The following is a 27,820-nucleotide window of genomic DNA, read 5'->3' as shown; positions in this document are numbered from 1 at the left end:
TTTTCTGCATCTTTATACTTAATGGAGACTAGAAAACAGAATTATTCTAGACTTGTCATTTATATATGTCCCTTTTACTTTCTAACCAGTCATGTTTAGCACAATAGCTTTTTCAAAAATATTTTTATTATCATTAAGGGGTTCCTATGTAAAAATATGACTCAATGAAAAAATGCAGAGTGAAAATTATCTTGATAAAGAGGTCTATTATAAATGCATAAAGAACGAGACCCACTGTATTAGCTAATCGTTGCTGCATTACAAATCACCTCAAAACTTAGTGGTTGAAAACAACAAACATCTATTGTCACAGTTTCTGAGGGACAGAAATCTGGATACATGTTAGCTGAGTCCTCTGGCTCAGGGGGTCTGACAAGACTCTGGTCAAGTTGAGAAACAGGGCTTCTTTCACCTCACAACTCAAGCAGGTAGAGATGCACTTCCAGCTTACTTGTGTGGTTGTAGCCATGATTCAGTTCCTCATGGGTTGGACTGAAGGATTCAGCTCTTCACTGGCTTTTGGGAAGAGACAAACCTCAGGTGCAATGAGCCCTCTCCAACACAGCAATGTATTCACTGAGGTGTGCCAATAAGAAGAGTCAAAGCAAGGGAGAGAATGCAAGCAAGATGGAAGCAACAGTCCTTTTTAATGTACTCAGAAGACATATCTCATCACTTTTGTCATATTCCTTTCATTAAAAGCAAGTTGGTAGGTCTAGCCATACTCAGGGGGGAAGGAGGGAGAGAATTGCACAAGGGTATGAATAAAGAGGGGGTGGGGTTCAGCAGAGCCATTGTAGAGGCTGCCTACCACACCCAAAGATCTAGCCAGTGGAATTCCTGCCAATAGACTCAGCCAGCTGGGATAGTGTCATACAAGCCAGCCTACAAAAGGAGCAGCAAAGGAAATAGATCTTTCCAAAGCATTTTCCCTTTCTGACAAACAGATGAAGTTATCCTCAAACCTCAAATAGAAAAAAAAAAAAAAAAAAGCCAAATTAACTTGAAAAATGGTTACGATTAAGCTTACTGAATTTATAGGCTTAGGTGGTTTTCCCAAGAAAAGTTCAGTTCTAGTTATAAGAGGTGCCAGATTAAAGATGATAGGGAGAAAAGGGATGCCAAAAGTTGATATACTGAACAGTGTGACAGTTCAGTGGTGACAACTGAAATAGCAGAGATTGCTTCAATTACCAATGATATTGCTACCTGGGGCATTTAATGTAGAGACAAATGGAAACATTATCAGAATGCTTCAGATCAGCACACAATATCCCTCAAGGGATCAAACCATGGTACAGTAAAACAAAGGAGCTCCTTCATCTGTTCTCTTGAATGACAGAGCAATAAATCAGATGCTGAATAAGAGTGCCTATCTAGCAAGGCATAGGCTCTCTGCACTACTGGAGAGTTCTCTGCCATCAAGGATGATAGGCAACAATTTCTGAGATAAGCCATAATTTCTATTTTAATTTGGAGTTTTGTTTCATTGGCTCAATCTTTCACCAAAATTGCCAATAAGAAATCAGACTAGGAAGTGTGTGGGATACAGGTATAACCAAGCATCTGTGCTAAAAGAGCACATTCTTTATAAAAAAGAAGCTGTGTTCCCAGCAGACTCTAATACAAGGCAGAATGGTAACAGATGCTACACTTTGATAAATGCTGGGACCCTGTTCTTCAAAGTAGGTCCAAAGTCCAGCAGTACAGGTATCCACTGGTAGATTATCAGAAATAAAGAATCTCAGCTCTATTCCAGAGCTACTGAATCAGAATCTGTGTAAAAAGACCCCCAGGAGACTTGACATACAATAAAGTCTGAGAAGCACTGCTAATAAAACTTGAAAGAATTTTGAGAACACCATGGAGAGGAAGTTCATCTAGAGAAGTTAAAGAATGATTCATAGAGAAGCTGCATTTGAACTGAAACATGAAATGTGTGTGATGCCAACAGAAATAAATGACTTCCTTTGTGGAGAGAAGTTAAAGTGCTGACAATAGTCTAGTGCAGGGAAGTAGATGGCTGGATTAAAAATAAACACACTTAAACTGAAGGCAGATTATGAAGGGCTTTGACTACTTGCTAAGGGTTTTTACTTTATTCTCTTGGAAACAGAGAGATACCAGGAGTTTGTGAGCAGAGTACAATAGCAGTAAGAAATATTGTAACCAATGCAAGGCAGTATGGAAGATGTATTGGAGTGAGGAGAGGTCAAAGACACACCAGTTGGGCATGATTAATATAGACAGAATTAGAAGCATTAGTTCAGGGATGACGTTATTGGACCTTGACACACTAGAGCAGTCGTGATGGAAATAAAGAGGAAGTGATGGAAGTCAGAGACATTTCAGAGGTGGAATCTACAGCTCTTGGTAAACACTAGAAGCTTTGTTCCTGAGTGATAGGGAGGAAAATGATGTCATTTGGGGAGATGGAGTCATGGAAACATAAGGAGATTTTGAGAGGAAGAAGACTGTCTTGGACAAGAGATAATTGCTGAACATTTCAAGAATGTCAGTGATGTTATAGCCTTTTCTGCTCTCTTCATGCACCACTAGAACCCTTCTGGTTTTACAACTCTAAGACTTTTTAGTGTCTCCCTTGAGGATTCCAGCCAAATGCCTAAAGAATTCAGTGCACTTCAATCCAATCAACAAAGGTTTTATCCCCTTTTTCCATTTTAAGGTCTCCACATGGGGGAAAAGAAAAACCTTTGAAACGCGAATCACATCTTTGTAATTTCTTAGAAAGCTCTCAACCCAAATTTCATGTTGGACAAATTGAATAAAAGGAATCTCTTTCAATAGAGAGTTCAGAGAAAGTGATTGCATCAGATTTCAAGAAAGAACAGAGAGTGTAAAAGAATGGTAGTTATTACCCTGATTGGAAAGAGGGAGAGAATCTTCACAGTAATTCCATAAGGAAAGAAATCAGGGATTTTTTTTTCCTGGGGTAGCTCAAAACTTCTTTACTATTTAAAAAATGATAAGGCTTTAATGAGACTTGTTGTAAAGGCGTTTCTGAAAAGCTATTTGCAAGCTGCATTTAGCACGGTGTTCTTTCAGTGGGTGGAAGTGATACTCACTCTGTAATGCATGTACTGAAGTGTTTCACAAGACTTGTAATAAACTAGTTTCTAACTAGCCACTTGCAAGCTATGTTTTCCACATATTTCTTTCAGGAGTGGAGGTGATACCCATTCTCTATGCATGTAGTGAGGTGTTTAAGACGACCTGTAATAAAGATGTTTCCAACAAGCTTTAAAAAATGATTAGGTAATCATGTTCCAGTTGAAAAGAATATTTTTCTCCCTTGCTTCATAACTTTATTACTTCCTTGATTAAACATTATTTTTCATATCTTTATCCTACCATTTGTCACTGAACATTCATGTGAAGTGCTTTGTTTTAGGGTGTAGTCTCCATAAAAGCCCTGAAATACAGATCCTTTTCTATTAACAGACTTAGATAGATATTATCTAACAGGTTAGATATTTACAGGTTTAGATATCTTCAAACATGGCAGGGGTTGGTGCTAAATTAATCACACAGTAAGTCTATATTCAAAGTATGACAACAGTTACAATATATCCTAAAGGGCCTTCTATGAAGCCATTTTGATGAAAGACAATGTAGAAAAAAGTGTGTTTCACTAAAATTAATAAGGCCAGATTCCATTCTGTGATGGATAGCACCCAAAATAAATGGAGGCTGTGGTGACAATTTAGTTCCACTCTAAACAAATTATCTCAAACAAGAGCATCAAAAATGACAAATGGGACTTGCCATCAGGCTCACAACATAACTACTAACCCACTCTGCAAGTTGGGGATGGAACCTACGTCCTGGCACAGCAGCGACACCACGATCCCATTGCACCACAGTGGGAAACTCCTGAAATACCAATATTTTGGACCTCTCTTTCTTCTTTTGTCTCCTTATTCACCAAGGAATCAAGAAATTCCAGAAAATATCTGTAGAGGGAGTTAGGAAGCTCTGTGCTGCCAGCTTCATTTCCCAGGATAAAGCTGATGAAATTATCTGTGATTCTAACATATTTTCAGATTTTGGAAGATTAAATTTCACATATTTGGGCCAGTAAAAAAAAAAAATGACAAATGAAGATTTCCTCTGTTCTTAGAGAAAGATAAGCATCTTTCTTTTTAAGATCAGCCCTTATACCTGTATTCTTGTTACTACTCTTCTTTAACCTTCTTCCAGAATTTTACTTTTGCCAATTTGTTAAGTGGGCAGTATTGATCAAAGGACATTTGTATTGCATGGTATGGTATTGTACTGTATGCATATGATATTGTATCACATTGTATTCATTGTATGAGAAAAGATACCAAGTTAGTTAATAAAAATTAGTTTATGATACTTTTTTGGGAAAAGCATACAGTTCATCAAATACATATGATGTACCTCATCAGTGACCCTAAGAATGGTGTGAAATAAAAATAAAATATTTAGAATTTGACTAAATAATGCTCAAGATACAACTGAGACTAAAATGAGCATTTACACTCTAGGTTATCTCAGAAATAGGTAAAGTAGCACATGGAATAAGAAGAATTCTTTATTAGGAGGAAGTTTTGGGGGCATACAGGGAAGATTTTGAATGGTCAATAAATGAAGTAATGAGCTAAATAATTTGGATTATATTTGTAAAAGCGTTAAACTAGGCCCACATATCAAGTATCTTCTATTTATTTCCCAATTATTGTGGCAATGGTCTGAGCAAATATCTTAATGTTTGTGGATCTACACTGTTTGGTGTCTTTTCAAGTCTATGCATTGGCATTGTTTTCTGAAAGAGTGATTCCAAGAAGATTCAGAAAGATAACTGGGTTAACAATTGAGATATAAACCAAAGAGAACAAGCAAAATAGATGTATGTCAGTCTATTTGGACATAATTCTTTGAACTGTACCCTTAGAAAAGAAAGTGAATGGAGGGTTGAAGTTATGTGCATGTTTATGAAACTATATTTAACCAAAGGCATCTTAAGGAGCTGCTCAACCTCTAACTCATATTTAGATCAAATTCCTTTTCTTTCATTCGTTTGTTCATTCATTCGTTCTTTCATTCTTTCTTTTTCTTTTCTGTCTACCCACAGCATATGGAGTTCCCAGGATCAGATCCAAGCCACAGTTGTGACCTATGTCACAGCTATAAGATCCTTAGCCCACAGTACCAGACCAGGGATCAAACCTGTGTCCCAGAGCTCCAGAGAAACTGCTGATCCCATTGCACCACAGCAGGAACTCCTAGGTCAGGTCGCTAATGCTGCTTATTTAGTTGTATTTTATTCTGGAAATGTTAATATTAATGGAATGTAAATAAAAATCTTTAATTCTAATTTCCTTATTAAATAAATAATTCATAAGTTAATTCTTGGAACATCTTCTTTTGTATATAAGTCTCAAATGAATAAGAGAAAAGCCAAATACAGTAACATTTCTATTTAACATAATCTTTTTACAGAGTATATACATATACTTTATACATTTTTCCTTAATTCCCCCAAAATTTATTCATAGGTTACTCAGAATGATTTAAAACAATTGATAAGGAGCAGAAGATAAGAATTTTGGGGTAATTTTAAATCTCAGTTGTTTAATTTTTAAAATGAGTTTTGATAACTGCAAAGTCCTAGATGTTCCTAGAGAAGCTTCTGTTGGTGCTGCAGGGGAGAGGGAGCAGAGGACAGTGGTCAGAGCACAAGACTCCAGGGTGACTGAACCAGGGCATCTGGTCACTTGTGATACATATTAGTTACCTTCAGAGAGAAAGAAAAGTGTAATATGTACCAAAGTTGACCATGTTCTGTGCCATAAAGCTAAAATTATTAAAATCATCTAGAGAATATTCTCTGATCAAAGTATAATTTAGCTAGGGAGCAATAAAAAGGACATAATGAGAAAGTCTTTGTGTGTTTCACATTTAAGAAATTCATTGCTGAAGAGGACAAGATGGCGGAGGAGTAGGGGGACACGCTCGCCCTCTCCCACAAACACAACAAAAAAAGCACATCTACAGAAGAAATGACTCGCACAGAACAACAACCAATCGCTGGCAGAGGAACCTAAACTCCAATAACGGCAAGAAGTTCGTGACATTATTGGGCAGAACGGGAGAAAAGAGGAGAGTGAGAGAAGGTGAATCCGAGCGGGACGGGCGCTCCCGAAAGGGAACTGCGGAGGAGAAAGGGATCCCGCACCCTGGAAAGTCTCCTACCGGGGGAAAGATCAAACGAACCGGAGGAATCTCCAGATGCAGAGAAGAGTGTAGCAGTAAGTCGGAGTACGGAAAAAAGATCAAGAACCCAACGGACCATCTGAACTACGGGCACAGTCACCAAAAATTGAGACGCCTGGGTGGGGGCTGGGCACCGAATCCTCGGCTCCAGAGGTTAGTCCCCGGGAAAGGGCCGGGGGACGCCTGGGTGGGGGCTGGGCACCGAGACCTCAGCTCTGAAGGTTGGTCCCCGAGAGGGGGCCGGGGGACGCCTGGGTTGGGGCTGGGCACCGAGACCTCGCCTCCGAAGGTTAGTCCCCAAGAAAGGGCCGGGGGACGCCTGGTGGGGGGGGCTGGGCACCGAGACCTCGGCTCCAGAGATTAGTCCCCGGGCTAGGGGGGCGGGGAAGAGCGGAAACTGCTTGGGAGGTCTAGAAACCAGTTGACGGGGCAGAGACTGCCTGGGAGACTAGAAAACAAAGCTGTCGCAGAGGAAGGGAGCAATACTCTAGGGGCGGGGAAGTGGAAAGCCGCCTCAGAGGGAACCTGGGAGAAGAGCCTGGTCTGCGCCCGTGCTGGGGAGGGGAGAGAAGAAGGGGTGGGTCCCCATAGAATACCCCCCACGCCACAGCAAGCTTACAGGCCCGCTAGCTAGCAGAAAGCTGTGCTTCCCAGTGCATTCCCTCCCCCCACCCCCACCACCCCCTACGCTCTCGCCGAACCTGGGGCTGCCTGCCATCCAGGAGGGCTGGCCTCAACAATTGCCTGAAGCCTACCACCGCAGGGGCTCTCCCTGCACAGGCCTGCTTGCCCTTTGGAGGGGCTACACTTCCGCAGAGCAGCACCAAACAGCACCAGCCCCCTAGAAAAGGCCTGCAGCCCAGAAAAGCTAGAACAAGCCTAGCCAGGCCGTGAATAGATCGACCTAATTCTCCGACGGTTTTTCTGAGACGGGCTCCCTCGGGGAGGAGCCTCTTGAGTCTCCAAGGGCCTTGCTACACGCCCAAGACCCCAGGGGGTGCTAAGACCTAGTGGACCAGCTGCATAGGACTGCCAGCTCCAGGCAGGACCCCCTGCAGCCCAGAAAAGCTGCAACAAGCCTGGCCGAATCGGGAAAAGATCTCAGACGGTCTTTCTGAGTCGGGCTGCCCTGGGGAGGAGCCTCTTGAGCCTCCAAGGGCCTTGCTACCCGCCCAAGACCCCAGGGGGTGCTGAGACCTAGTGGACCAGCTGCATAGGACTGCCAGCTCCAGGCAGGACCCCCTGCAGCCCAGAAAAGCTGCAACAAGCCTGGCCGAATCGGGAAAAGATCTCAGACGGTCTTTCTGAGTCGGGCTGCCCTGGGGAGGAGCCTCTTGAGCCTCCAAGGGCCCTGCTACCCGCCCAAGACCCAAGGGGTGCTGAGACCTAGTGGACCAGCTGCATAGGACTGCCAGCTCCAGGCAGGACCCCCTGCAGCCCAGAAAAGCTGCAACAAGCCTGGCCGAATTGGGAAAAGATCTCAGACGGTCTTTCTGAGTCGGGCTGCCCTGGGGAGGAGCCTCTTGAGCCTCCAAGGGCCCTGCTACCCGCCCAAGACCCAAGGGGTGCTGAGACCTAGTGGACCAGCTGCATAGGACTGCCAGCTCCAGGCAGGACCCCCTGCAGCCCAGAAAAGCTGCAACAAGCCTGGCCGAATTGGGAAAAGATCTCAGACGGTCTTTCTGAGTCGGGCTGCCCTGGGGAGGAGCCTCTTGAGCCTCCAAGGGCCCTGCTACCCGCCCAAGACCCCAGGGGGTGCTGAGACCTAGTGGACCAGCTGCATAGGACTGCCAGCTCCAGGCAGGACCCCCTGCAGCCCAGAAAAGCTGCAACAAGCCTGGCCGACTTGGGAAAAGATCTCAGACGGTCTTTCTGAGTCGGGCTGTTCTGGGGAGGAGCCTCTTGAGTCTCCAAAGGCCCTGCTACCCGCCCAAGACCCCAAGGGGTGCTGAGACCTAGTGGACCAGCTGCATAGGACTGCCAGCTCCAGGCAGGACCCCCTGCAGCCCAGAAAAGCTGCAACAAGCCTGGCGGAATCGGGAAAAGATCTCAGACGGTCTTTCTGAGTCGGGCTGCCCTGGGGAGGAACCTCTTGAGTCTCCAAGGGCCCTGCTACCCGCCCAAGACCCCAGGGGGTGCTGAGAACCAAGTGAAATCTGCTACCATCTTGGGGTGGACCTCCCAGTCCTGTCTGCCCTCAGGAAGTCCTCCTTTGCTTCAAAGAAACACTGTTAGCCCCATCAACACTCCAGAAAAGCCACACTGCCTCAAAAAAAGATTGACCAACAACGACAGCCCTCAGGAAATATTCCAGGGCAGTGACAAGGCAAACACTACCCGATAACGGAGAGTACAACTCCCTCAGGAGAAAGAAGACAACAAGCAAGATGAAGAAGCTGAGAAACCACTCCCAGTCAAACCAACAGGAGAACTCACCTAAAACAGTCAACAATGAAACTGATCTCTGCAGTCTGACAGACCTGGAGTTCAAAAGAGAAATAGTGAAAATACTGAAGGAATTAAGAGAAGATATGAACAGCAATGCAGATACCCTCAGAAAGGAGCTAGAAAATATAAGGAGGAGCCAAGAAAAACTAGAACATTCATTTGCAGAGATGCAAACTGAACTAGGGGCAGTAAAAACCAGAATGAATAATGCAGAAGAACGAATCAGTGATATGGAAGATAGAATAATGGAAATCACTCAATCTGGTCAACAGACAGAAAACCGAATCAAAAAACTGGAAAGCAATATAAGAGACCTATGGGATAAAATAAAACGGGCCAATCTACGCATAATAGGAATTCCAGAAGGAGTAGAAAAAGATAAAGGAATGGAAAATATATTTGAAGAAATTATCAATGGAAACTTCCCAAATCTAAAGGATACTGGATTCAAGATACAAGAAGCACAGAGGGCCCCAAACAAACTGAACCCAAACAGACCCACACCAAGACACATCATAATAAAAATGGCAAAAGTTAGTGATAAAGAGAGGATCCTAAAGGCAGCAAGAGAAAAACAGAATGTTACCTACAAGGGAACCCCCATAAGAATATCAGCTGATTTCTCTACAGAAACCATACAGGCCAGGAGGGAATGGCAAGAGATATTTAAAGTGCTCAAAGGAAAAAATATGCAACCTAGAATACTTTATCCAGCAAGAATATCATTTAAAATAGAAGGGGAAATAAAAATTTTTCCCAACAAACAAAAACTTAAAGAATACAGCAACACAAAACCCAGGTTAAAGGAAATATTGAAAGGGCTTCTCTAAACCAAAAAGAAAGGAAGGAAAGGGAAGAAAAAAGAAAAGAAAAAAAAAAAAAGAAGAAGAAGAAGAAGAAGAGGAAGAACTAGGACTGAGGAAGATACAATCAGAGAGCAGTCACCCAAATAAGCCAGCATACAGATTTAATCATGAACATGCTTCAAACAAAATAAAATTAAAAAGAAAAAAATAAAAGAGTCATCAAAACCATAAAATGTGGGCAAGGGATGTTAGGAGGTAAATAATCCTTTTTGTTTGTATGTATGTCTCTCTTCTTAATTTTAATATAATAATGAAGTGTTTGAACTTACAGGACCATCAGGCTAAAACACACAATTATGGGAAGGGGTTAGCATACTTAAAAAACAGGGCAACCACAAGCCAAAACCAAATATTGCATTTGCAAAAAATGAAAAAAAAAAATACACTCAAGCAGATAATAACAGGAGACCATCCAACCAAAAAAAAAAAAAAAAAAAAAAAAGAAGAATGGAGAACCATAGAATCAACTGGAACACGAGGATCAAATGGCAATAAATAATCATCTATCAATTATCACCTTAAATGTCAATGGACTGAATGCCCCAATCAAAAGACACAGAATGGCTGAGTGGATAAAACGGCAAAAACCTTCAATATGCTGCCTACAAGAAACTCACCTTAGGACAAAAGATACATATAGATTGAAAGTGAAAGGGTGGGGAAAAGTATTTCATGCCAATAGACATGACAGAAAAGCAGGAGTTGCAACGCTCATATCAGACAAAATAGACTTTAAAACAAAAGGCATAAAGAAAGACAAAGAAGGACACTATTTAATGATTAAGGGATCCATCCAAGGAGAGGATGTTACTATTGTCAACATATATGCCCCAAACATAGGAGCACCCAGATACATACAACAAATATTAACAGACATAAAGGGAGATATTGATGAGAATACAATCATAGTAGGAGACCTAAATACCCCCCTCACATCAATGGACAGATCCTCCAGACAGAAAACCAATAAAGCAACAGAGATCCTAAAGGAAACAATAGAAAAGTTAGACTTAATTGATATCTTCAGGACACTACATCCAAAAAAATCAGAATACACATTCTTCTCAAATGCTCATGGAACATTCTCAAGAATCGACCACATATTGGGACATAAAGCGAATCTCAATAAATTTAGGAGCATAGAAATTATCTCAAGTATCTTCTCTGACCACAATGCCATGAAATTAGAAATCAACCATGGGAAAAGGAAAGAGAAAAAACCTACTCCATGGAGACTAAACAACATGCTACTAAAAAACCAATGGGTCAATGAGGAAATCAAGAAGGAAATTAAAAACTACCTTGAAACAAATGATAATGAAGACACAACCTCTCAAAATCTATGGGATGCTGCAAAAGCAGTGCTCAGAGGGAAATTTATAGCAATCCAGGCCTTTCTCAAAAAAGAAGAAAGATCCCAAATTGACAACTTAACCCTCCACCTAAATGAATTAGAAAAAGAAGAACAAAGAAGTCCTAAAGTCAGCAGAAGGAAGGAAATTGTAAAGATCAAAGAAGAAATCAATAAAATAGAGACTCAAAAAACAATAGAGAAAATTAATAAAACCAAGAGCTGGTTCTTTGAAAAGGTGAACAAAATTGATAAACCCCTGGCCAGACTCACTAAAAAGAGGAGAGAAAGAACCCAAATCACCAAAATTATAAATGAAAAAGGAGAAATCACAACGGATACAGCAGAAATACAAAAAACCATAAGAGAATACTATGAACAACTATATGGCAATAAGTTTGACAATCTGGAAGAAATGGACAATTTTCTAGAATCTTACAGCCTGCCAAAACTGAATCAAGCAGAAACAGACCAACTGAACAGACCAATCACTAGAAATGAAATTGAAGAGGTCATAAAATCACTCCCTACAAATAAAAGCCCAGGACCAGATGGCTTCACAGGTGAATTCTATCAAACATATAAAGAGGAATTGGTGCCCATCCTCCTTAAACTCTTTCAAAAGGTTGAAGAAGAAGGAATACTCCCAAAGACATTCTATGAGGCCACCATCACCCTCATTCCAAAACCAGGCAGAGATACCACCAAAAAAGAAAACTATTGCCCAATATCATTGATGAATATAGATGCAAAACTTCTCAACAAAATCTTAGCCAACCGAATCCAACAACATATCAAAAAAATTATACACCATGACCAGGTTGGGTTCATCCCAGGTTCACAAGGATGGTTCAACATACGCAAATCAATCAACATCATACACCACATTAACAAGAAAAAAGTCAAAAATCATATGATCATCTCAATAGATGCAGAAAAAGCATTTGACAAAGTTCAACATCCATTCATGATCAAGACCCTCGCCAAAGTGGGTATAGAGGGAACATTCCTGAATATAATCAAAGCCATTTATGATAAACCCACAGCAAATATAATCCTCAATGGGGAAAAACTGAAAGCCTTCTCACTCAAATCTGGAACAAGACAGGGATGCCCACTCTCACCACTGCTCTTCAACATCGTTTTGGAAGTCCTAGCCACAGCAATTAGACAAACAAAAGAAATCAAAGGCATCCATATAGGAAGAGAAGAGATCAAACTGTCACTGTATGCAGATGACATGATTCTATACCTAGAAAACCCTAAGGACTCAACCCCAAAACTCCTTGAACTGATTAATAAATTCAGCAAAGTGGCAGGATATAAGATTAACATTCAGAAGTCAGTTGCATTTCTGTATACCAGCAATGAAGCATTAGAAAAGGAATACAAAAATACGATACCTTTTAAAATTGTACCTCACAAAATCAAATACCTCGGAATACACCTAACCAAAGAGGTAAAGGACCTATATGCCGAGAACTATAAAACCTTAATCAAAGAAATCAAAGAAGATGTAAAAAAATGGAAAGATATTCCATGTTCCTGGATTGGAAAAATCAATATTGTGAAAATGGCCATCCTACCCAAAGCAATCTACAGATTCAATGCAATCCCTATCAAATTACCCATGACATTTTTCACAGAACTAGAACAAACAATCCAAACATTTATATGGAACAACAAAAGACCCAGAATCGCCAAAGCAATCCTGAGAAACAAAAACCAAGCAGGAGGCATAACTCTCCCAGACTTCAAGAAATACTACAAAGCCACAGTCATCAAAACAGTGTGGTACTGGTATCAAAACAGACAGACAGACCAATGGAACAGAATAGAGAATCTGGAAATTAACCCTGACACCTATGGTCAATTAATCTTTGACAAGGGAGGCAAGAACATCAAATGGGAAAAGGAAAGTCTATTCAGCAAGCATTGCTGGGAAACCTGGACAGCTGCATGCAAAGCAATGAAACTAGAACACACCCTCACACCATGCACAAAAATAAACTCCAAATGGCTGAAAGACTTAAATATACGACAGGACACCATCAAACTCCTAGAAGAAAACATAGGCAAAACACTCTCTGACATCAACATCATGAATATTTTCTCAGGTCAGTCTCCCAAAGCAATAGAAACTAGAGCAAAAATAAACCCATGGGACCTCATCAAACTGAAAAGCTTCTGCACAGCAAAGGAAACCCAAAAGAAAACAAAAAGACAACTTACAGAATGGGAGAAAATAGTTTCAAATGATGCAACTGACAAGGGCTTAATCTCTAGAATATACAAGCAACTTATACAACTCAACAGCAAAAAAACCAATCAATCAATGGAAAAATGGGCAAAAGACCTGAATAGACATTTCTCCAAGGAAGATATACAGATGGCCAACAAACACATGAAAAAATGCTCAACATCACTGATTATAAGAGAAATGCAAATCAAAACTACCATGAGATACTACCTCACACCAGTCAGAATGGCCATCATTAATAAATCCACAAATAACAAGTGCTGGAGGGGCTATGGAGAAAAGGGAACCCTCCTGCACTGTTGGTGGGAATGTAAACTGGTACAGCCACTATGGAGAACAGTTTGGAGATACCTTAGAAATCTATACATAGAACTTCCATATGACCCTGCAATCCCACTCTTGGGCATCTATCCGGACAAAGCTCTACTTAAAAGAGACACATGCACCCACATGTTCATTGCAGCACTATTCACAATAGCCAGGACATGGAAACAATCCAAATGTCCATCGACAGAGGATTGGATTCGGAAGAGGTGGTATATATACACAATGGAATACTACTCAGCCATAAAAAAGGATGACATCATGCCATTTGCAGCAACATGGATGGAACTAGAGAATCTCATCCTGAGTGAAATGAGCCAGAAAGACAAAGACAAATACCATATGACATCACTTATAACTGGAATCTAATATCCAGCACAAATGAACATCTCCTCAGAAAAGAAAATCAATCATGGACTTGGAGAAGAGACTTGTGGTTGCCTGATGGGAGGGGGAGGGAGTGGGAGGGATCGGGAGCTTGGGCTTATCAGTCACAACGTAGAATAGATTTACAAGGAGATCCCGCTGAATAGCATTGAGAACTATGTCTAGATACTCATGTTGCAACAGAAGAAATGGTGGGGGAAAAACTGTAATTGTAATGTATACATGTAAGGATAACCTGACCCCCTTGCTGTACAGTGGGAAAATAAAATAAAAAAAAAAAAAAAAGGAAAAAAAAAAAAAAGAAATTCATTGCTAAATAAATAATGTGTCAAATAAAAAACATTCAATGGAAACTTTTAAAATATTTTGAAAAGATAACTTTAAAAAAATCACAGGTCAAAATTCGTGCAATTCAGTGTAATCCATGATTAGAGGAAAGTGGTTAGCCTTAATTACACAAATTCATAAAAGACAAAAAGGCTGAAATCAAGGATCTAAGCATGTATCTCAAGACACTTATAAAGAGAATATTAAATTAAATCCTAATAAGAATTATTAAAGATGAGCAGGAATTAATGAAATAGAAGATAAAGATCACCAAAGTCGAAAATGTATTCTCATAGAATTGCTAGACAAGATAAAAGAAGACACAAATAAACAATGTCAGGAGACATTCTTATTATAGGCCCTGCATATAATAAAATGATAATAAGAGAATATTGCGAACACATTATACCAATAAATTTTAAAACTTAGAAGAAATAGAAAAATTCCTATAACAAAAACAACTCATCAAGATTGACACAAAAAGAAAAAGAAAATCTGAATAGTCCTGTATTTATAAATTTATATCTGAAATTCAAATTTTTTTCTATAAAAAACCATAAGCATAGATAATTTTACCAGTAAATTCTACAAACATAAAGAAGAAATAAAAGCAACACGAATGTATTTCTTTCAGAGCATTGTAAAAGAACAAACATTTCTCTTTTTCTGAGTATGTCATTTATAGAAAAACTTGACAAGAACATTATGAAAAATTAGGATTTTTAAAAGGCCAGTCATGGGAGTTCCCGACATGGTTCAGCAGTAATGAACCCAACTAGTACTCATAAGAATGTGGGTTTGATCCCTGGCCTTACTCAGTGGGTTAAGGATCTGGCATTACCACAGCTGTGGCATAGGCTGCAGATGTGGCTCAGATCCTGCGTTGCTGTGGTTATGGCATAAGCCAGCAGCTGTAGCTCCATTTCGACCCCTAGTCTGGGAGTTTCCATATGCCACAGGTGTGGCCCTGAAAAGCAAAAAAATAAATAAAAGGCCAGTCATGGACTAGAAGGAAATTTTCTGTGTATATTGCTTATATATACAAACATCCTTATATCTACATCCACATACAAAATACATTTAAAAATCCCTAAAAAGCAGTAAGAAGAAAATTCAATAGAAAAATTAACACACACTTCACCAGAGTATATCCAAACAACTTATAAATGTGGAAAGGTGTTCAATCTCATTAGTTAACAGGAAAATGAAAATTAAAACCAAAATGAGATATTACTATCCACCCACCAGAATGGCTAAAATGAAGCTGATTGACAATACCAAACATTCATGAGGATTAGAATTAATTCTAAGCAATTAGAATTCTCATACACCAATGATAGAAGGGTAAATTTGGCAGTTCCACTCTGCATTAGTTATCCATTGCCATCAGAAGCCTTGGTAAGAGCCAGAAAATTTCAGTGATATACAATAAACATTTATTTAGCTTATAAGTCTACAAGCCAGTGATGTAGCTGGGCTCAGCTGGGCTCATCTTTGGGTCTCAGCAGGGTTCATTCATGTGTCTCTCTTTGTTGGGGCAACGGAATCAGAAGCCACATGTGTGTTACCATATTTTAAGCTAAACTTGCATTATTCCCATGGTGATGGCACAGAAGCAAGAGCAAGAGAGCTCAACAATACAAGTGCTTTTTAGGCTTCTACTTATACTACTAATGTTAAAATCCCTTTAGTGAAAGCAAGTCACATGGCTGAGCCTAGAGTCACAGTGAGAGGACAATACAAAGTTACAGGGAGATGAGGGTGGACATGGGGTGGGGGTGGAGAATCGGGGCTGTTAAAGCAATAAATGTATCACATACAGAAATATATGCACATGTGCACTAAGAAGCATGTGAAATGTACATAACATTATTATTGACGCAATTGTAAACCACTCATATATCCTTCAGTAGAATGGATAAAGAAGCATGGTATAGTCATGAAAATAAATGAGCACATCTATACAAAAAAAAGCATGCATGACTCATGAGCATAATAGTGAATTTCGGTCACAGAAAAGGAAGTCTTATATAATTTATTTATATGAGTTCAAAATCATGCAAAACTAATCAATAGTTTTGGGAATACTTGCTCAAAGAGTAAAAATATTTTTAATCAAAAAACTTATTCATAAAAACCATTACTTATTAATTAACATTAATGAAAATTAAAATCATCCACTTCTATATGCAGATAGGGTTAACAATTTAGAGGACCATTGAAGGAGTTTCTGAAGTACAACTCTCTATATCTGATGCCACTATATGGTCATTTTGTGACAATGTATTGAGCTGCACATTTGGGGTTTTTTTTTTATTTTTTGATTTACGAGGTATTGTTGATTTACAATGCTGTGTTAATATCTGATATATAGCAAAGTAATTCGGTTATACATACATATATTCCCTTTCATATTATTTTCCATCAGTTCATCACAGGACATTGAATATAGTTCCCTGACCTGTAGATTTTTGTTTTAGCACTTTTCCAGGTGTCAATAAAAACGACTAGTTAGTAAGAATTATTAAAGAAAAAAGGTCATGAACATCTATTATGGGTTTTTCATCTTCTGGATAGGGTATAAAAGCAATGAAGCCAAACAGAAGAAAAAAATCTACCAAGTCCATTTGTATGGAAGTGATTATAGAAAATGACCATAATCTTCATCTTGAAAATATGGAGGAGCTTTTAAAAGAAGCTAAAAATGGTTGAAAGAGTTGAACTGGGGATGAGAAAAGGTGGAGAAGAAAATGCTGATTTTCATTGTAAACTTCATAGAACTAATCACTTTTTAAACTAAGTGTAGGGGAGTTCCTGTCGTGGCTCAGCAGAAATCAATCTGACTAGCATCCATGAAGACACAGGTTCCATCCCTAGCCTCGCTCAGTGGCTTAAGGATCTGGCATTGCCATGAGCTATGGTGTAGGTCACGGACACAACTACAATCTGGTGCTGCTGTGGCTGTAGCATAGGGCCAGCCAGATCGACCCGTAGGCTGGGAACTTCCATGTGTCACAGGTACAGCCCTAAAAAGACAAAAGACCAAAAAACGAAACAAAACAAAAAACTATGTGTAGGTATAACTTTGATTTTTAAAATGTTTAGAGGACTGTAAAATCAATAAAAAGGTTTTATGGTTTTAATAGTGTCAGAAGTACCTAAAATGTAAGGGCTCGGTCAAACCTCAGTTACTGCTTTTACTATTTGCCTGTGGGAATCTTTCATGAAAAATGAAAGTACACCCCTCCCACATCACTTTCTGTTCTCTTCTCCCAGAATCTTCCAAGATTTCATGAATGACTGCATTTCATTTAGGAATAATTCTTATGTTTGCTGACAGTCAAAGATGGAAAAAAAAATCTTTTTAAAAAAGTTTTATCGAAGTATAGTTAATTTCTAAGGTTGTGGTCATCTCTGCTGTACAACAAAGTGTGTCAGTTAGACATGTACACACATCCATTCTCTCTCAGATTCTTTTTCTACATAGATTACCACAGAATGCTAGGTAGAGTTCCCTGTACTATACAGCAGGTCCCCATTGGTCAGTCAGTCCATATACCTTAATGTGCATAAAAGTCTTTTATTTCAATAGGAATTTAGCTATTCTGAGAAAAATAGCTCTCGATTTTAAGAAATTAAGATGCCTCTTCAACCCTGCAAGCCCAGTCCTTACCGTGCCTTTGAAAAGCCAAAGGAAATCGCAGGCTGCATTCACTTTTCTCTCTAGGGAGATTTCTGACTCTCACCCCTCCCCAGATGTGTGGAGGACTGTGGGCTCTTTAACAAGGACATGAGCAGAAGAAAACTCACAGGCTAGAAACGGACTCTGCACTGGAGAGTTGCTTTCTCCTGGCCAGATCCTCCCCAGAGGGATGGGGAGGGAGCGTGGCAGGGGGTGAAGGAAAGGGGGAAAGAGACCTATTTAATGCACCTTTAGTCAAAGACTAGAATATTGTGCAGACAGCAGAATCCAAAAGAACCTCCATGGTCCATGACTCAACTCTGCACCAGGCTTTCCTTCCTGAGGGAGGGATGTGGCAGAGGGAGGCCAGAGAACTCTTCCTCAGGCCAGAGGTCTTATACTCTTACAACCTGCCCCAAATGCAAAGCTCTTGTCCACAGGAAAAATATTGACAAGTTATATAATTCAAACTATAGTTTCAGGAGTTCCCTGGTGACTCAGGGGGTTAAGGATCCAACATTGTACTGCTATGGCTTGGGTCTGCTGTGGCACAGGTTTGATCCCTGGCCTGGGAACTTCACATGTCACAGGCAAGGGAGGAAAAAGAAAAAAAATATATATATATATATATATTCATATAAATATATTTAAATGTTTATATATTTAAATGCGTGTGTGTATATATATATAGTTTAAATGGGAAAAACATTTTCTCTGAACTCACTTGTAGCCTTTTAAGTTCATAGCTTCTTCAATTACCAGGTACATTTTGGCTGATGACGAATATAAAGGCAGTTATTATCAAAATAGCAATGAGTGTGTGATGTTTTGATTATTTTGCCCAAAATCTAAAATTTGGACAACGTTTTACACACAATTAAACTATTCAAGCAAAACAGACTTTGGAAGAAAAAAAGGTTCTGCCAGGAAGAGTTGAATGTTGTTCATGAAGGAGTCTGTTGCTACACGAACCATCTTTTCCTTTAATTGCTATTGCCAGAAGCCATTAGTCATTTTCTTTCTGAACCAGGACAGTAAAGAAAACAATGGCAAAATGCATTTCAGTCATTGAACCCATTCCAAAATAGATATAAATTCATTTAAATGACAGTATAATTAAGCCCATGTGGATTATTGCCTTTAAATTTAAAAGGAGAAAACACAAAATACTTGCCAAAAAATTATATAATCGTATTAGTGTCATTCTGTATGTCTGCTTGAATTAAAGCAATGAACTTTTTTTTTCCAGGCAGTGAAAGCTATTTCAAATGGGGTGAGCTTCAGATTACATGGCTATGAGGACACGAAACTTCTGCCTAGAAAAAGACACCAACTTGTATCAAATGATATAAATGACTCATATCATGCTGCATTGTTCACTAAAAATCACATCCACCCTCTTCTTTCCTTTAGATCCTAATTTTCAGAGTATCTGGAGACACTGAAATGTATTACCTAATTCTTTTTTTTGTTTGTTTGTTTTTGTCTTTGCTATTTCTTTGGGCCGCTCCCACGGTATAGGGAGGTTCCCAGACTAGGGGTCCAATCGGAGCTGTAGCCACAACGGCCTACGCCAGAGCCACAGCAACGCGGGATCCGAGCTGCGTCTGCAACCTACACCACAGCTCACTGCAACGCCGGATCGTTAACCCACTGAGCAAGGGCAGGGACCGAACCCGCAACCTCATGGTTCCTAGTCGGATTCGTTAACCACTGCGCCACGATGGGAACTCCAATTACCTAATTCTTAAAACTGATGTTCTAGAACAGAATATTGATTTATCTATTGGACTATTGACTATTTGGGTTTTAGGTCCCTGTCAGTCCCACACTGAAGATGGGAACAATGTCTTGGCTGTCACTTCTTAGCTCTTGCTGTCTCTACTGTCATGTTACTATCTGACTAATGGCATTATTCACAAAACTAACCACCACTTTGAGTATTTTTAGCCTACTGACATTCTTAGAAAAGACTGTTTCTATGAATGTAAGTGCTGCTTTAAAGCTTTTTAAGTGTATCTTTTTATGATTTCTTGACTTATTTTGATCTCTGTCCTACCTAACAGCCTTCTTTTTTTTCCTGAATTGAGTTTAACTTTTTAAAGTTCCTGTAGAGTAATGATTCTCCACAAGGTATAGTTTTGCTCCCAGGGGACAAACAACAATGTCTGGAGAAATGAGGGCTCAGGGAGTGGGGCCAGGACAGGCTACTGGCATCTGGACAGGACAGCCCCTGCCACAAAGAATTATCCTGTCCAAATGTCCAGAGCACCAAGGTTGAGAAACTGTTTTAGAACAGGAAGAAAAGTTGATAATAGTTCTGTTCAAAGTGATCAAAAAAAGATTCAAGCCACTGGTGGTGAAACATGCAACCAAGATTTACCTGAAGAAGCTCCTGCCAACCCACCAGGAAATATGTGTCCCTGCAAATTACACTGGCACAAGAGGTCCTTCTGTGTCTACCAGAAGTCAGAAACCATGAACAAGAAAACATGACTCCATCGAGGAAAAAAAAATTGAAATAACAAAATTTTTAAATGTCACAAGATGAAAATTGGTTTGTGAGAGATAAAGACTGCAAAGAAGCAAAATGGCAATAGTAGAATTAAAATTGCATTGAAAGTAAAAAGAGAGGTTTAGCACTGCGGATGAAAGCACAATCTTTGCTTATGAAGGATAAATCTGAAAAGCTTTCCAAGAATGTGACGGAAAAAGACAAAGGTATTCAAATTATGATAGAGAAGAAAGAAAAAAAAAAAAGAGTAGCTCTAGATGAGAATTATAGGCATACCTACATAAGAAATCACCACACTTGGAACCAAAGCAATATTCAAAGACTTGTCTTTAAACTTCCAGGTAAAATGATGAAAGACCCACACCAAGATATCTCCTATCTACTGTTGACTTATAAGGATATAGAAGAAAAATTTTGTAAATTTTATACAAAAAAGAATCAAAATTTCTCTCTGTGGCTAAATGTCAGAAAACTGTGAAGTAATATCAACAGAGGTTTTAGGAGAAAAGTTTTTTGACTAAAGAATTTGAATCCCAGCTCATCTGTTATTTATATGGATTAAAAAAAAAGTCATTTTCATACATGCACAGTCACAAAATATAAACTACTGACAGGTCTTTTTTTAATTACTTGCAGTTATTCTCCAGCTAACTAAGATATGAGTTAAAAATTAAGAAACTAATACAGAAATTACACTTTTAATAAGCCTTCCACATATAATCCAGCAATCCCACTCCTGGGTATATATCCAAAGAAAATGAAAACACTAATTTGAAAGAATATATGTACCCCAATGTTCATGGTAGCTTCATCTACACTATCCAAAGATGACAATCTAAGTGTCCATCAACAGAAGAATGAATAAAGAAAATGTGGCATATATATAGACCATGGAATATTACATAGTCATAAAAAAGAATGAAATTTTGCCACTTGCAGTAACATGTTTGGACCTGAAAGGTATCCAACATAGTGAAATAAGTCAGAGAAAGACAAATACTATATGTTTTCACTTCTATGTAGAAGCTAAAAAATAAAACAAACAAGCAAGTTAATATAACAAACAGAAACAGACTCATATAGAAAGCAGAACTAATGTTAATCAGAGGGGAGTGGGGTGGGGGAGGGGCAAAATAGGCAAAGGCGATTAAGAGGTACAAACCACTAGGTATAAAATAAATAAATTACAAGAAAATAATGTACAGCACAAGAATTGTAGTCAATATTTAATAACAACTTTCAAGTAAAAATCTATAAAAATATTAAATTAGTATGTTGTACACATGTAACTAATATAATATTGTAAATCAACTATACTTCAATAAAAAGTAAAAATAAATAATAAACCTTCTAAAGAACACTGAAACCATAAAGCTAAATCTAAGTGGCAGTTGTAACAATGGTAATAAAAACTAAATTAAATGTTAAAGTAGTTCCTGAAAGAGAATATGAATGATATAAAAACAATAATCTTTAGATTACCATTTTAAAGAAAAAAATCCAGGATGTTAATGAAAGTTGGATTGATGAGAATAAGGATAAGTTGGGATAATGAAGAAATGCTAAATTCCTCATCTTACGAGAATGGGAAAGAGGAATTCAAATATTTCTCCTTCGTTTTTACAGTACTAATGATGTACATAAATACATTTTAAAACATATTCAGGGCAATCAGTTTGTAGACTTAAAAGTAAATAAAAACCTTTCAAATATCTAAGAAAAAAGTTATAAGTAAAAAACACAAAGAAGATAACGAGGCAAATTAAACATATTACAATTTAAAAATTAGATTTAGCTCTTCAATAAAAGAATAAAAATATAATATCCAACTATCAATTATTTATGACATTATGATATTAAAGATATTTATAAGTAGAATACTATTTTGCACTTATAAAACTGATTAATGTTTTAAAAATTAATATTAGAGTTTAGAAGTGTATGTTAAGTTAGGAATTCTCATAATTTTGTGAAATGTTTCTGAAAAATCTTGTCAGCATGTATTAGGGGTCTGATATAGGTTTATGGCCTGTGACCAATGAAATTAAGTACTTGAAAATCATCCTAAAAATATAGTTAAGATGTAGGCAAGTAGCAATATATAATAAGTTTTGTTGCAATACTATTTTGATACAAAAACCTGAACATTTCCAAACATCCAATAACAGGGGGTGAGTCAAATAAATTATCATATATCCATATAATGAAATATTATGCAGTTATTAAAAATTATAACTTATAAAATTATTTAATAATTTAGAAAGGCTAAATATATAGTCCTAATTAAAAATAGAAAGTAACATTGCAATATGATCTTAATTTAAATAAAAATACATATAGATGCACTTAAATTTAAGAAAATTTGCCAAAATATTCAAAGGACTTATCTGCTCAGCTTCTATGTTTTCTTTTTACTATTGTGTATTTTCTGAATATTCTACAAAGATCATACATTGTTTGATTCAGTGGGGTTTATTTTTGTCTTAGATGTTGGGTAGGCATCTGAATAACCTGGCATGTAACTTTGAAAAAATGAACAGAAAAAAAGTGGTTATTCAATAGCACAAAAGTTATTACCAATAATTTAGTACACTTTTTTCTTGAAACTCTTACTTCTTTTACTCTCTTTTTGATTTGGCTACTAGGGGGAAAATGTACCATTTTGAACAACTGGGGGAAAAAAAATCCCTGGTATTTCTCTCAATTAATGTTTATTTCCACTAACTCCTAGTGGTTTTTCCTTCCAGGCAGCAACTAACTCTCTTTGTGTGTCACAGAAACTCTTAAGAGCTTGATAATAACCTTAGGGAATGAAAAAGAAGAGGAAAGGGTTCTTCAAGAAACAGGAGGTTTCAACAAGTTGTGATGGATTAAGAAAAGTGGAAGGGAAGAAGATTTGTATGAAAGCATGAAGAAGTAGTGACTGTTAAAAAGAAAAGAAAGAAGAAACCCCAAACTTGGGAAAATAAATACAATAGAGAGTAAGTAAGAGATGTAGATTGAAAACAAATAAATTAGAAGCCAATGTATAAAGCCATAAGCCCACTCAACATCATTCTCCACCTGTAACACAAAATGCCCAAAGGCAAGGATTTACACCCTGTCAGAGGCAAAAAAGTGAGGATACTCAGTACAGAAATTGAACACAGTTTCAAAGGAAAATTAGGACAGTTTTGTGAGTGCCAGCACCAGCAGGAAAATCTCCCACATGATGGTATTTGGGGGATAAACACCAAAGGCCACCAAATAACAAACTCCTTCTTCTATACAGAGACAGCAAAATAAATGAAAACCACCTATGAAATGAAAAGGACATCTTCTCATCCATAACATTTAATGCTAAACACAGAACAATATCTTCAAAGGTCTATGACAAAGGCTTTGCAACCTAAAAGTTAATTTCCAGCAGAATTATAAATCAATCAACTGTGAAGATAAAATAAAGACATTAATGAAACAGGAAGACAGGATAAAGATATATCCAGAATACAAAGTCACAGAAAGTTAACTCCTACACACCAGTTACTAGGAAGCTAAGTCAAGACATAGTCTGTAATTATTGCGAATTGATGGAACAAGAAATAATATGTACATTTATTATATGAACTTACAAAAATAAGTAATAAAGTAACTAAAAGCAGTTATACAACTATGTTGGGAGAAGGAACCAAGAGGGGTGATGTTGTAAGTAAGCTAGATCATCACCTATAATTCTAGGAAGTCAATATTTAAGGACATATACAAGTATCAAAGAAATTCAAAGTAATAAAATTTAAAAAGGATAGGGTGGAGGAGTGGAAGACACAATAAGGATGTTTTTTATTAGTAGAAGTCTTACTCTAAATTATCATGAAATTATGCACACAAATAATTTTTTCAAGTTATAAAAATCTGAAATGAATTGTGGGTGAGGATGTAGAGGTAGTGTGTATAGTCAACTAATGAAAGAGGTTTAGTTATTAATGGGAGCAGAAAATGGGAATAAAGTTAACAGGGATGAGGTCAAGAAAACTATGTCAATTTGGTTTTCAATGGAAAATTAATATTATTTATACATTGATTAAAATGATACAAAAATACAGAGAAATTAATAATACTTTGTGCCCCACCATTGCAGTTAAACAGACAGGACCTAAACTAATTATAAGGTGAGACAATTTTATAAAGAAAACTTATACCTCATTAATGTCATCCTTGTCCACCTGCAATCTCTAGGCACTTATCTTCAAACCTTGAAGTATAGCATCAAAGCTGACATCCTGAGCAGCTTCCCAGTGAAAGTCTAAGTTTATTTGAAATGCCTCTCCTGAAAAGCTTCCTCTTAAAAGACTTCCCCGTCATGTTTCTTCAGCCTGATCAAAGTATGCAATAGATGGGTAGGCATCAAGATTGGCTGGTGTCTTACAATTCATTCAGAGAAGATACATAGTAAGGAAACTACTCAAGGAATTCTACCTTTGACAAAGCATCAGGTAGATTTCATAGCTCTTTTCTGTGGAGGCTGGACTGCCATCTTAGTAAAGACCCATCTGGAAATTTTCCCCCAAGAAGTATATCTGGAATTTATACTTGATGGTCTACTGGCTCTGTTTAACCTTTCTTCAGCACTTCGGTTTCACTAGAAGTGGGGATGGATGGGAGACAGTTCAGTTAGGGATCCATACCAATTTTGCAGGAGTCTTTTCGACATGCCTCCTGACCCAATATTAAATAAACATCTAGTACCACAATAACAGCTCTGCACAATCATGTGAAACAGTTGGATTGATTGCCTGACACCCTCTGACAAAAAGCCAGTCTTTGCCTCAACAGTATTTTTTAATGTGTATACTGACAGTTTGTTTGAGCTGTCACTAGTAAGTCTAAAGCAAATACCCACTCTGACATAAGGTTGAAGACCAAGGATGCCTAAAAGAGGAAGAGTGAGGGTAGTGGCAAATGAGTGTCATTAGGTTTCTAGTCATTAAAGATGTCACCCTATCTTCAAGAACAGGAATCATTACTGATAAGTTATTCATGAAATTCATGCCTTTGACTTATGACAACCATTCCTCTTCAGACTTAGCTAAGGCATACAAGTAATAGAGGTCAGGAAAGTGTTTAGAAAAATATCTATTCAGCTCCTCTGTACATTTTTAAATCAGATTGTTGTTGTTGTTATTGCTGAGCTTATGAGTTAATTATTTATTTTGAATATTAACCCCTTATCTGATATGTGATTTGAAAATATCTTTCCCCATTCTGTAGGTTGTCTTTTTGTTTTGTTGATGGCTTCTTCTGCTGTGCAGAGCTTTTTAGTGTGACATAGTCCCATTTGTTTATTTTGCTTTACTTCCCTTCCCGGGGGATACATATCCAGAAAGATATATATTGCTAAGACTGATGTCAAGGAGCATACTGCTTATCATTTTTTAGGAGTTTTGTGGTTTCAGGTCTTAGATTCAAGTCTTTAATCCATTTGAGTTGATTTTTGTATATGGTGGATCATAGTTCCAAAGAAGAGATGGCCAATAGGCACATGAAAAGATGATTGGCATTGCTAATTATTAAGGAAATGCAAATCAAAATTACAATGAGATACCACTACACAATGTTAGAAAGGCTACTATCAAAAAGGCAAAAAATAACAAGTGTTAGAGAGGATGTGGTGAAAAGGAAACCTTCCTACACTGTTGGTGGGAATGTTTTTTGGTGAAGCCACTAGTGAAATCAGTATGGAGAGTCCTCAAAAAATTAAGAATATAACTACCATATGATGCAGCTATTCTACTTGTGGGTATTTATTCAAAGAACATGAAAACACTCATTTGAAAAGATATATGCACCATTATGTTCATCACAGCATTATTTATAATAGCCAAGATACAAAAACAACCTAAGTGCACATCAGAAGATGAATGGATAAAGAAGATGTGATACACACACACACACACACACATATATTTACAAAGAAATACTGCTCAGTTATTAGAAAAGCGAAATCTTGCCATTTGCAACAACATGCATGGATCTTGAGGGTATTATGCTAAGTGAAAGAAGTCAGCTGGAAAAAGACAAATACCATATGATTTCCTTAATGTGGAATATAAAACGCAAACAATCAAAAAATAAGAGAATAAACTAAACCAAACAAAAATGAACACACAGATACAGAGAACAGAATAGTAATTACCAAGGGGAAGGGATGGGGTAGTGAAATAGATGAAGGGGATCAACTGTGTGGTGATATATGGAAGCTAAATATCTGGTGGTGAGCATGCTATAGTGTATACAAAAGTAGAAATACGTTGTACTCATGAAACTTACATTATAAACCAATGTTACCTCAATACAAAATTTTTATTTAAAAAAAGGGAATATTTTTTGAGTGCTCCTAAGTCTCTCTGTTCTTTCTTTAACTTTTTAAAAAATTATTACTAGAGTATAGTTGATTTACAGTATCGTGTCAATTTCTGTTCTATATCATAGTGACCTATACATATACACACATACACACACACACACACACACACACACTTTTTCTCATACTATCTCCTATTATGTTCTACCCCAAGAGATTGGATATACTTCCCTGTGCTGTACAGTAGGACCTCATTGCTTATCCATTCTAAATGTAATAGCTTGCATCTACTAACCCCTAACTCCCTGTCCATCCCGCTTCCTCCCCCTTCCTCCTGGCAACCGCAAGTCTGAGTTCCATGTCTGTGATCTGCTTCTGTTTTGTAGCTGGGATCATTTGGGCCATGTTTTTTATTCATTTGACTTTTACTTCATATCCGAGGCACAGAACAAGGTGGGCTTCCACTGTAGGAGAGATCACAGAAACCTGAAGACATTTAAGCTCCAGGCTAAAAAAAATAGGATTGACTTTCTTGATCAGCTAGGAAAGATTCAGGGTGAATGGCAACAGTAAAATTAATTTGGACAATGGCCAAAAGAACAAATTGATTTTTTCCTAATAAATATTTGTACATAGTACATACTTAATAAATATTTGTCAAATGAATGAACTCTCATACCAACTCTAACCAATTGGTAGCAATGAGTACCTAGAGAAGAAAGCCGAGGTGAGTAGGAAGGAATCTCGAGCATATATTTATGTTTGCGATGGACTTTGGAGTGGTGAGTGGCCCCACTGTGCCATAAGTCTGCCATTCTTGTTCCAGAAACAAGTGAATTTTCACTCATGCGTTCCTAGACGTCCTAACAGAGTGGTAAATAAGAAAGGAAGTATAGATTTAATTCCTGGTAAGGAGAGACTTTGTTAGCAAAGTGAGAATGATTATTATTTATGCTAGGTGATTCTGTGTTTCTGGGCTAGTGTTTGTGACTTTGAAATTTTGATAGTCATAAACTACCAAAGAATAGAGCATGAGTTCAGTTATTTCTAGCAGTAATG

The 27,820-nt window shown here is 37.9% G+C and overlaps 1 protein-coding gene across 1 annotated transcript in view; it reads left to right on the top strand.

Moving 5' to 3' along the window:
• The window catches only part of LOC102160378 (uncharacterized), a 418,107-nt gene extending 408,556 nt beyond the window's left edge, over nucleotides 1-9,551 (top strand). Inside the window, exons 6-7 of the transcript XR_014805428.1 lie at nucleotides 5,120-5,274; nucleotides 5,952-9,551. The gene's annotated coding sequence lies outside the window, so the exon portion shown is untranslated. The remainder of the gene's footprint in view (nucleotides 1-5,119; nucleotides 5,275-5,951) is intronic.
• Nucleotides 9,552-27,820: the final 18,269 nt, after the last annotated feature.

Source organism: Sus scrofa, chromosome 1 (assembly GCF_054392235.1).
Source record: "Sus scrofa isolate SSC_HxYL_T2T_F1_AM1 chromosome 1, Sscrofa_HxYL_maternal_Yorkshire_Landrace_v2.0, whole genome shotgun sequence".
Taxonomy (NCBI): domain Eukaryota; kingdom Metazoa; phylum Chordata; class Mammalia; order Artiodactyla; family Suidae; genus Sus; species Sus scrofa.
Note: the sequence above shows the minus strand (reverse complement) of the source record. Positions and strands in the feature narration are given on the sequence as shown.